This window comes from Acomys minous, assembly GCF_964271855.1.
Source record: "Acomys minous genome assembly, chromosome: 8".
In the NCBI taxonomy this organism is placed as follows: domain Eukaryota; kingdom Metazoa; phylum Chordata; class Mammalia; order Rodentia; family Muridae; genus Acomys; species Acomys minous.
The window spans coordinates 69,239,826-69,252,782 of NC_140489.1; positions in this window are offsets into that span (position 1 = coordinate 69,239,826).

The following is a 12,957-nucleotide window of genomic DNA, read 5'->3' on the forward strand; positions in this document are numbered from 1 at the left end:
TCTGCTACATATGTGTAGAAGGTTTAGGCTCATTCTTTGCATGTTTTTTGGTTCACAGTTCAGTCTCTGTGAGCTCCCATGGGTCCAGGTTAGTTGACTCTGAAGAAAATATCCCACATTTACACAGTGGGATACTACTCAGCTATTATAAGCAAAGACACCATGCAATTTGCAAATGGATAGAACTAGAAAATATTATCCTGAGTGAGATAACCCAGACCCAGAAAGATATGCATGGTATGTACTCACTTATAAGTCTTTAGCCATAAAGACCAGTATAATTATGCTACAGTGCACAGACCCAAAGAAGCCAAGGAGAGTCCAAGGGAAGATGCTTGGATCTCACTCAGAACAGGAAATAAAATAGACATCTGAAGTAGATGAAGGGAAGGAACTGGGTAGGAGAGGGTACAGAGAGGGTAACAGGGTAGGGATCAGGTTGTGGAGAGCTGAAGAGAGACAAGAAATCAGTGGGAGAACATCTCTGGGACAGAGGAGGCTCCCTGAAGCCAATGGGGGTGACCCTAGCTGAGACTCCTAGTTGCGAAGGTTTATGGAGGCTGAATTGCCAGGTGCACACCCAGTGGAGGACAACAACCCACCCATAAAACCTTTGACACAAAAATTGTGTAGGGGTAAAGATGGAGCAGAGATGGAGGGAATGGACAATGCCTGGTCCAATGTGACACCCACTGCATGAAAGAGAGCCAACCCCTGTTACCATTAATGACACTCTGCTGTGCTTGCAGACAGGAGCCTAGCATAGCTGTCTTCTGAATGACTTCATTCAGAACCTGATGGAAATAGATGCAGAGAACAGTCAAAGAATAGGCTGCTCTCAGGGAGTTCTGTGGAAGAGTGGGAGGAAGGACAGAGGGAGCTGGATGGGTCAAAGGCACCACAAGAAACAGTTCGTTCTAATAAGCTGAATCCACAGTGGAATCCAAATGACACAGCTAATGTGAAAGGTTAAGATGTGGGTGCCACTGTACAAGTTTCACACATGTGAACAACACAGATAGATAGATAGATACCCATTTCCAATGGACGGCCAAGTGAATTCAGAGGGAATGATTGGCCTCTTACAAAGAAGGAAAAGAGAAAGAATATTTAAGATAAATGACTAGGTTTCCTCCTATTTCTTTATTTCTCCCTCCATTTATTGAGCAACTACTATAGCAGAGCAGTTAGAATACAGACCCTCGAATCTGGCACTCTGGACTTACCACCTAGTTTCACAAGTGGTCATTTGTGAAAAGTTGAGGGAACTATTTAATGCCTCTGGGCCTCCACTTTTTAAGTCTGTAAGATGGTGGTAAAGTGGACCTGTTCAAGGTCCTGTTCTGAGGCTGCCTGTGATTCTTAGTAGAGTTTAGTACTTAGAACAAGGCCTGTTACTCTGTAAGCATTAAATAATGATTGATATTATTCACCATTGCTGTGTATTTTTCTTTTCAGGATTTGTTCTAGAGTGTGGACAATGTGCAGAGTGTGAGATATCTTAGAGAACTCAGCCCCAAATGTGATGGCTTTATCGATATCCCTGGCTGCAAGGTTAGAGGCTTTATATGGGAGAAGGAGAGTGGTAAAAGCCATAGTTGGTGGATGACTCCCAAGAGACAATGTCTTCCAGGCAGAACAAGGCTGCTGGACTTACAAATCCACTAAAATAGTTGCAGTAGGCACAAAACCTGCACAGGTTCAAAACAGACAAAGTCCTAACTATATCTAACAAGCTATTTGTAATTGATACCTGCTAGGGAAAAAAAATAACAAATTTCTCCAATAGAGACACTGGGTATGTCAAGCACACACTAACACAGCCCCCGTGCTCAGGAATAGTTGGACAACACAAAATTGATTCAGTGTGTGTGTGTGTGTGTGTGTGTGTGTGTGTGTGTGTGTGTGTCTGATTTGTCTGTTGTTGTTTTGGTTGTTTGGATGTTAGTTTTGGTTTGGTTATTTTTTTCTTTTTGAGTATTTTGCTTGTTTATTTTGATTTTGGAGAAATAAAAAGCATGTAAAATTTAGTGGGTTGGGGGATTTAGGAGTTTGGGAAGGAGAAAAATGTGATAAAAATATATTGTATGAAAAATGTTTAGATTAATAAATGAAAAAAGAATATAGGGTTGGAGGGCAGAAGATAAAAATGCTCCATGGCCCTATGAGCCTTACAGTATATCACAGATCTGGGGTCCCAAACTATTTGTCCTTATAACTGAAGGGAAAAGAAAAATAAAGCTTTCAACTATTAAAAAAAAAACTTCAAGAGAAAAAAATCATTCATGATCCTTCAATATCTCACTAGGAAACTCTAATGCCAACTGCCCCAAATACAGCCATAATTACCACAGCGAGTCTTGGCAAGCTTAATGGCATCCACATTTCTCATCAGTGAGATGCAGTTAGCCCCCTAGGTCAAGGATTATCTGTGTTTTTTAAGCTAAAAGGCAGATACTGTTCAGCGGACTGACCTGAATCATGCTTCCTTCCTCTTATTAATATTATACCCATTTATCTTGTAGGATTATTATCTTCAGTTCTCTGATAAAATGTAAATGTGTCTGCACCCATTTTGCACAATTATTCATTATATATTAACATTAGGTGTGAGGTTGATATGGGAAATTCTTCCTAACTTTATTGCTAAAGCTAAGAAGGCTCTGAATAACTATATATTTTTAAATGTAATATTTCTCATCTTAAAAATAATGCTTATTACAGAAGACATGAATAGTATACAAGTCACTGAAGAAAAAAATTATCCTCAGCACCACACAATAAGTAATCTTAACTTTGGAAATTTTTTTTACCAGATTCATAGCTGTGACCTGTGCAGTCAGGTGACACTACAGAGCTCACGAGACACAGCATAGTCCTCTCCTGGCTGAGGCCCAGTGCTTTCCTCCAGTGTCTGTTGGTTAGCAAGGTTTTCATAGTGCTTGCTGTCATCTTTGCTCCTGACTGGGTCTCTTCCCTCTTGAAACACAGGCACTTGTACCTGTGCGAATGCATGTGAATATACACACATATAGACACACAAAGAGAGATAATGCACCAGCATTTGTTACTGTGGTAAACTGAGGACCAGGGAGAAGTGTTTGTTGCAACAAAATATCAAACAAAGCATTGGTCAGGTTTCCTGAACATTCTTTGCTGTCCCCATGTGAGAAGACTCCCACCACCAATTGCATGCACTATGTCCATCCTAGGAACACTTCTGGGCTCTCCCTGTTCCTGGTTTACGTAGAGCAATATAAGCATTTTCTACGGCCCATGTCCTCATGGTGCATGAGCATAGATACTACCTTTTCTAACTCTAGAATTACTATCATCAATTTAAAGCAAAAATTGTTCCTTTCAATAGTTCCCATTTCCACTTCTATTATATTTTAATAGTAGTAATATATAACTTTGTATTCTTTCAAAAACTAAATTATATTGTGAACTAGATATACTAAATATTTAATGTTGTGTAGCATTTTATTATCACAATGAATCTTTGAGGAAAAGTTGGCTCAGAAAAATGAGGGACATGAGAGTAGACACGTGAAGAATTAGTTTAGTTATTAGGGGAGGCAAAGGACAGAATGTAATGAAGACAGTTCCAAAGTTGTGAAAAGTTCTTTGTACATTCCAGGATTATCTTAGGATTGCTTATGCTACACAATGAAGCAATTATTTCCAGCACATTAGTAAATTAGAATGTTCTGGATGTCACTAGAGCAAGAGATCTCAAGAGGTTAGAGATACCAGATCTGTGGGATACTTGCCAAGGAAGCCTGCTAACAGGGAGAAGAGCAAGCCCAAGAGAAAGAAGTATGCTACAGTCAACAAAACCTGAAGGAGTTGGAGATCTGAAAAGTGTTTTGACATCAGACTTGGAGATACAAATATTGGAGTTTGCCTAGCTGGATTTTGCCCTTGCTTTGGTGCAGCATTTCCTTACTAAGCTCCATTTTGGAAGATCCTATGCCATTATATATTGGGAGTATGTGATCTGTTTTTTTTTTTAAATAGGGGATAACAGTTAAGAGAGCGCATACATCTCAGAAGAGAATTTTAACTTTGGACTTTTAAACACATTTAAGATTGCTATTGTCCATGGGAACTTTTGAAGTTGGACATGAATGCATTTTTTTGTATTATGTTATGGCTACAAGCCTATGGGGGCCAGGGAGGACAATGTGGTGGTTTGAAGATGTATGCCTCCCTATAGACTCATGTGTTTGAATGCTTGGCCATAGCAAGTGGCATTATTAGGAGGTGGGGCCTTGTTTGAGTAGGTATAGTGTTGGTGGAGAAAGTGTATCACTGTGGGAGCTGGCTTTGAGGTCTTCTATGCTTAAGCTCTGCCTAGTGTAGCACATACTTTCCTTCTGCTGCCTGTGGATCAATATGTAGAACTCTCAGTTCCTTCTCCAAGACTATGTCTGCCTGCATGCTGCCATTCTTCCTACCATAATGATAATGGAATCAACCTCTGAAACTGTAAGTCACCCCCAATTAAATGTTTTTCTTTATAAGAGTTGCCTTGGTCATGTTGTCTCTTCACAGCAAAAAAGAACCCAAACTAAGACAGCAACACTGCTTATTTATTATTCTGACATTTAGGCAAGTCTCAAAGATAGTTTACCTCTTTGACTGTATTGTCTGTCACACCAGGACAGCTTGATTGGAGTTGGAGAATCCAGTAAGATGATCTTACTTCCGTGGTGACAAGTTGGTACTGGCTGGCAGTTGGCCCCCAGCTGGGGCAGTTGGTAGGCACTTAAGTTCTCCTTCCCAAGCCTATCCAATTGGCAAACTTGGGCTTCTCCTGTGAAGCCTTTTCCACATAGCTAGTATTATTACCCAGAAGCCGGAGTCTACCAGAACACAAAAGTAGAAGCTGCCAGATTTTGGTCCTTTGGCCCTAGGTTTAGAAATCCTGAAATTCTTCCATCCCATTTTGTCAGTGGAAGGAGACACAACAGCAATGTAAATTCTTTTTGTTTTTAATTTTATTTATTTATTGGCATATTCATTTATATTATTATACTTAAGAAGAAAAGTTATATACAGCAAGAAGAACCAGGAAAGAATCAAGAATCATATGAATGTTACATTCAAGGTGTTTTGGCTAATTGCGTTTGGCAACCTTGTAGAAAACATCTTTCCTATCTTGGTGAGTCTAAAATTATGAATGAGACTCAATATATATCCTCTCTCATCTTTGCCAACTCAAAACCTCTATCTATACCTAAAAACATATTAACCCCTAAACAGCTTAGGTTAATTGTAAGACAAAGCTATCAGGTCGTCAACCCAATCAGAGACTTGAGAAGGAATGAAAGTTAATTACTTGAATGAACCAGTAGTACAGGTTAGCAGCTTCCAGAATGAGAAGGAAAAAGAAAAAAGAAAAAAGAAAAAAAAATGACATAGACAGTTTACGGCCTGAACAGTCACCCAAAACTCTCTGTAACATTGGAACATTGGAAATCACATACACTCTGCTCAGCTGCATTCTGAAAGTTACTAGAAAGTTATAGGCCAGGTTAGAGTCAAGAGAGTTAATAAAGCAACACCTCTTTCCAAGGCATGATAAGAACGCACGTGGTGGAAAGAGAGAACTAAATCTTGCAACTTGCCCTCTGACCTCCATATACATGCTGTGTCACATACATGCGACACATAAATAAGTGTAATTTTAAGTATTTTTCTAAAAGGCAAGTGCATGAGACATGTAACTTTGTTGTACCTGCCCTTGGAACATGCTCTCTGTCATAGGGGCTTGGATCTCAGCAGGCATCAAGTTAGACAGACTTGCCTCATGCCTGCTCCAATGGTACATACCTTACACCACAGTCTCCGGGACCTTCCCCAGTCCACATCCCATCTCACATTGCCCGCGTTTGTTTATGGAATGTACCTATTTTATGTCTCATTTCCTCATGATCCTATTAGGTGACTGGAGGCAGCACTTTGTGCTGAGAAAAGCGTTGAACTGAAAGGCCATGTTCTATTACCTCCGCTAATGAGCTGTGTTATCTTGAGCACTCAGAGTGACTGTGGTTTCCTCATTTATATAACGCTGGGAAAGTGAGTTTGGGAAACAGTTTGTAGCATCAACTCTAATCATTTCAAAATCTAAGGTAAGTTAAGAAATAATAGAGAGCAATAACAGATCACAGTTTAACCCTATTTAAAATATTTACTCGGTGTCTACCTTCAATAATTCTGGGATAGCAAAAGAGATAAGAAAAAAGTGTAACTAGTGCAAGGGGCATGCCCCATGAAAGTCTTCACTTACCAGGAAAGTGAGATAGATGGGAGGACATCCTATTGGGACTCTACGTGAGAGAAGTATGGGAGAATGGGGAAATAGAAGGATCCAGAGGGACCTAGAAACCTACAAGAAGAACATTTTGATGGGTAGATCTAGGCCCAGGGGTTCTGCTCAAACTATAGCACCAGCCAAGAGCAGCACATATAGTAAACATTAAACTCCTACCCAGATCTGGCCAATGGACTGGACATTCTCCACAGTTGAGTGGAGAGTGGGGACTGACTTTGACACGAACTCTGGTGCCCCATATTTGACCATGTCCCCTTGATGGGGAGGCCTGGTGGCACTCAGAGGAAAGATGGCAGGCTACCAAGAAGAGACATGATACCCTATAATCATAAACAGGGGGAGGAGGTCCCCTCAGTCACAGTCATAGGGGAGGGGAATAGGGTGAAAGCGGGAGGGAGGGAGGAATGGGACTTCTAGTCTCCTTTGTTAATCTTGCTGCTACTAAATTGCATTGTATCCTAAATAAGATGCCACTTCTTATTTTTTTTTTAATTTATTTAATTTTAATGTATTCACTTTACATCCTGATTCTATCCCCCTCCCTCATCTCCTCCTAGTCCCACCCTCCCTTAATGATGAGTGGTGTTAAGTACTTTAACATTGACCTGTGCATCATCTGTCCTCTGGAGAAATGTTTATTGAACTCTCTTCCCTATCTTTGTATGTGTCATATATGCATGTGTGTGCCCATGTATGTGTGTTCATGCTTACATTTGTGAGGGTGTGAAGACTAGGGGCCATTGTCAAGTGTCTTCTTCAATCACACTTCACCTTACTTTTTGAGATTGAATCTTCTAGTGGTTGGTCTGGAGCTCACTGTTTTAATTGGGCTACCTTCCAGGAGACCATAGAATTTTCCTGCCATCACCGCAAGTACTGGGATTACAGGCACATACAACAGTTCAGCCTTTACATGTGTTAGAGACCTGAACTCATATCCTCATGTTTGCCCAGCAAGCACATTACTAATTGAGCCATTGTCTCAGACTCCTCTTTCTCCATTTTTATGATTGTTGATGGTTATATTATCTCTGTTGAGTTATAGGAATGCTTTATATATTTTGGATATTAGCCCCCTTTCAGATATATGACTTGCAAATAACTCCTGACATCTCACAGGTTATCTTTTCATTCTGCCAACAGCTTCTGTTGCTGTGTGGAAGCTTTGTGATTTGATGTAGTCCTGTTTGTCTGTTTTCACTTTTGTTGTCTGTGCTTTTGATGCTAGATCCAACAAATCATTGCTAGAGACAAGATAGGTATAGCCAAGGTCATAAAACTTTTTCCTAGTTTATTTTTCAAAGATTTTTTTTTACCACTTCTAGACTTATGTTTACGTCTTTAATCCATCTTGAACTGATTTTTTTATATATAATATAAGACAAAAGTTCAATTCATTTTATTGAATGTAGACACCCAGTTTTCCAAGCACTATCCTCTTTCCACTGTGTATTTTTTAACACATTTACTGATAATATATCACAATATCCTGAGAGGCATCACTATGACTGCTGTCATCTTTAATGTGAACATTCTCTATTCCTCTAAGGCACTTTTTCTGTTCAACAGCATATAACCAATGACATTTGCTTGTAACAACTAAATATGTAGCTACTCTTGGTCCTAAAATCAGAATAGCACTTTGGGAGGTATATTAAAAATCTCTCAGGTATCTGTGTCTTTTGTTGATGTGATAGCAGGTTAAATAATTAACAGCTGTAATCTTTATATGCATTAATAGTAAACATTAATAGCCAACATTTTTATACAACATAATGGTGCCCACCTTTGCGGCAATTAAAAACCCAAGTTTAAAGCCAAAAGAAAACAAAAACAAAACAAAAAACCTCCCAGGTCAAAGATAACCTTATTTCTGTATCAATATACAGACTTTTATACCAATGAATTTTAAAAAATGAGACTGACGATAGTTTTACAGCTGAAGAGCAAATTCAATCCTTTCTCCTATTTTTCTATGTATTTTCTATATGACATTCCTATATTCCCCAGTTTTTTATTATATTGATGTTTTTATTTTTTCACTTTATATCCTGATCACAGAACCTTTCTCCTCTCCTCTCTGTCGAGCTCTTCCACTCTCTTCTTTCTCTACCCCTCCCCTTCTCCTTAAAGAAGCCCCTCTCCCCACCAGCCCACCCTGGCACATCACGCCACAATCAGGACCAAGTGTATCTTCCTCCACTGAGGCAAGACAAAGCAGCCTAGGCAGGGGAAAGTGATCCAAAAGTAGGCAATCGAGGCTATGTCAGAGACAGCCCCCACTCCCCTTGTGAGGGAACCCACATGAAGATCAAGCTGCAGGTTCTTGATATTTCCTGCTTCACACTTACGTCTATTAGACATACTGGTCCAGAAGGCTGAAGAAGATGCTCCAACATTATAGAGAGAGAATGGGTGACTAACTAGGCAGTAAACTGTTTCTGTCATCTCATAGTTTTGGAAACTAAGTGGTGGTAGTGGATGTAAATATGTTTTTGTTTTGATCCCAAGTGTGAGATGGGAAACAGACTTGGTTAAGAACAGGTGATGTTTGTCCACTGGAGGAGGAACCACCCCTTTTGGGGCATGGTCTTTGCCAACTGATAAACATACTAGTATGGACTCTGAGAATATAAATATATCCCAAAACAATAGGTGGAGCTTTTTTAGTCTTGGCATAGTTTCCTATTATTTGGCTGTTTATTATTCTACTTTGAGATGCTCCTAGAGAGAAACGCTCCAGCGAATGCTTTGAGGTTTCGGGTTCCAGCTGCTGCTCCAGGTGAGGTTGCAGTCACCTTTGCTAAAATTCTAACTTATGAAGAGTGGAATCGCTCCAAGGAACTGAGTCTAAGAAGGTCTACTTCTGTTCCCATTAATTTCTTTTCTCTCCTATCTAGGATAGGTGGATTGGAAGGGAGGTATAAGCATTAAAGAACCCCAAGTAAAGTAGGTTTGAAAACGTTGAAAGCCTACAGGAAGCTGCTTGCCTGCACTTCCTACTTAAGTAATCATTTTATTCCTTTTCAAGTCTCTGATAGGGCTGAAGAATAGATAGTTAGAGTTTCACAGTTAAGCTTAAGTTGTTTAGGATTTAAGAAAATGTTTTAAAATCTAGAATAATTATTCTTTTAGTTGATAAAGTCAAGATATGATAGGGAATTATTTAGATACAAAACTTTAGACTTACTTGGATAAAATAGATAGTACTTTTTTCAAGGTTGCCAAATACAAATGAAGTTACATTTTGAAGTAACTTTTACATACTGATTATTTCATAACTGTTATTACTATATGTAGTTTATTATAAATAAATAAAGTTCATATGCATTTGGAAAAATATAATGTAAACAAAAACAAAATCCTCCTGGGTCACATGCAGTCTATTAGCCATCTTTTTAAATTTTTAATTAATTTATTTATTTATTCAATTTACACACTGGTCAAAGCCCCTCCCTCCTCATCTCCCAGTCTAACCTTCCCTCCTTCTCTCCCGCCCACCTTTCCTATTCCTCAAAAAAAGGGAACCCCACTTCCTTTCCACCCCAGCTCATCAAGTCAGATCAAGACTAAGCATCTTCTCTTCCCCTGTGGCCTCTCCGGACAGTCCTGCCAGGAGGAAGTGATAAAAAAGCTGACAACAGAGTCCATGTTAGAGACAGTTCCTAACCACCCCCCACCTTGCCACTCTCCTTAGGAAAGGACCCACATGAAGCCTGAGCTGCCCATCAGCTATATCTTTGTAGGGGGTTGGCTATAAGTTCTTCAGAGAGATAACAGGGTATAAAAATTTAGACTCATGGATTTCTCTTGTTCCTTTTCTTTTTCTGTATCTTCATTTTTCTTAGGTAAGGAAAAAGAGGTTGAAAAGAAAGATGGAGGAATATAAAGATATCTTATAGGGATATAAGACAATAAGTAGATTATTGAATCTACATTTGAACTTCGAACCTCAATTGTTATTCTCCCATAAAGTTATTTTTGTTTACATGTTATGGACTTTTATATATTGATACAAATTTAAGGTTACTTTATATATATATATATATATATATATATATTTCAACTCTGGTATGAGGTAGTGGGCATACATAACTCATTAATGAATACAAATTTTATTTCCAGCGCTTTTAAAGCTGCAATTACAAACTGATTAGGAGAGTTAAAAACAAGTTAAAAGCTAGTCAATCAGATTCATGATACTATCAGATACTAGTCTAGTTTATTACAGAAACATGCATCCTAGGTTAAACAGATAGGAAACAGCTAGAAACAAGCAACGTTTGCGTGTTCAAATTTATTGTAGACAGACAGAATGATAGATATGTAAATGTAAATAGGTAGATAGATAGTCTTTGAAAACTTCAAAGATCTACAGAATATGGCATTTAAATATGTTTTTATTATTTTAAGGATTCCTTGAAACAAGACAAGGCAAGTCCTCACAGCACCCAGCCTACCTCAAAGAAGATATGAGCATCAGGAAACCTCCATATGGAGTTGCTTCTTAATGTGGCAAACTAGCCATTGGGCAAATGTAATGTCCTTACTCTCTCTGTAGACAACATGCTGTCTAAAAATGGACAAGACTTGAACACAGGCAGAGTTGATTGCCAAGCTCTGCCAAGACAGGGTAAGCAAGTCCTTCATAGTTCCTGCCTCACAAATATGTCTGTCAGATATACTGGGCCAGAAGGCTGAAGATGATACTTCAATGTATGGAGAGATTTTTGATGACTGTCCAGGCAGCAAATGGTCTCTGTTGTTTTTATTTATTTTGGAAGCTGTTTGCCTGCACATCTTGCTTATTCATGTAATCATTTTATTTCTTCTCAAGTCTCTGATGGGGTTGAAGACAATATAGCTATAGTTTTGCAATTAAACTTAGTTGTTTAGGAGATAAGGTGTTTTAAGGGCTAAATGGATGTCTGGTACTTTGCCAGATGTAATTGCTTGTGCCTCCCCCTATTCTTACTATTCTATGAGAAAACCCTCACATATATCAAAACGATGCGGTGTACTTTTGCCTTCCAAATCATCCCGGATTGGCTAAATAAAGCTGCCTACATACCTAGGTTGGGCAGAAGTGAGGCAGGCAGAGTTAAGGTTCATGAGTTTGGAAGACAGAGGAACAGGAGACTGAGAACAGAAAGGAAGAGCAGGAGAGGGGAAGGGGAAGGCAGAGTCACCATGGGTTAGTGTGGAGAGAGGCATGTGGCTGGGAGGAGGAGCTTGCTCTGAGGATTGGCATGGCCAGAGAAGCAAACCCAGATGGAAAGCATGTGAAGGTATTCATGGGATTATGGGTGGGAAGTAGTCCAGCTAGCAATGATTAGCACAAATGACACCAATGAGGGACTGGGAGATAAAGGGTAGTTTAGAAGGCTAGTTTCTTCTCAGTTCCCACATATAGGCATATTGCAAATCTATCAGGTATCTGTGTCTTTTACTGATATACTAGTGGGGTAAAGAATGACCACCATAATAATAATCTACGGAATAATAATAAATATTAACGAATATTTTTCTACAAGCGGATCCCCAGCATCCACACAAAAATCCAGACATGTCAATACATCCTAGCAATCCTAGAGCTAGGGACACAGTGATGAAACTATCTTTGAAGTTTGATGGCCAGCTGTTCTTACTGAATTGGTGATCTCCAGGTCCAGTGACCCAGCTAAGATAAAAAACTAAGTAGAGAACAGTATAAGACACTGACCATCAACTTCTGCCATGCACACAAATATACACACATGTGTTCCTACACCCAAATGCACATTATGAATGAACATGCAAGCAACACACACACACACACACACACACACACACACACACACACACACACACACACGGGGGGGAACTAGTTAACTTCTAACAACTGGCATAACACTTCAATAAACTGTCCTTGGGATTCCTATTATGATACCAATTTTTTGTTTGTTTTAAAGCAACCAATTTGACTATATATGTCCTTGATGCTTAGACCAACAAGAACTGGTATACAGAAACATGAATACACATAAACATGCAAACAGGTAATTCCTCCATCTCCTTTTTCCCTCCTAGCATCTATGCTAATAGCACTGGTGACTGTACCAATAACTAATCTTGTGATAGATTTTGTTCTATCAAAAAAGATACATATTTTATTTCCATGAATTATCTCATTCTATCTTCAAAACTTATATGGAACACATGTTAGCTATTATTCTCATTTTACAGATGAGGAAATTAACTAAAGGAATTTCCTTATAGTTAGACAAAGCAGCAGGGCTGTGAGGCTTGCCCAATTACATCTAGCTCTAGAACTTGGGCTGTTGGCTTCCATAATCTATTCACCTGATGTTTGGGAAGAATATCAGAATGAGGACAAAGAAAATCGCATGGGGCCAGAAATGTTGTTGTCCTTCTCAACCTTCTGTCTTGCTGGGTCCAGGTTGATTTCCTGATCTGCAGCCTGAAGCTCCCCTCTAAGGTATTCTCAACACATGGCCTACACAGATACCACATAGGAACTACTTTCATGTTATACAATGGTTACTTCATTTTTCCAACCAGCACATGGACTCCTCATCCTCACACTCAACATGGCTATAAAACTCACTGCTGTATAT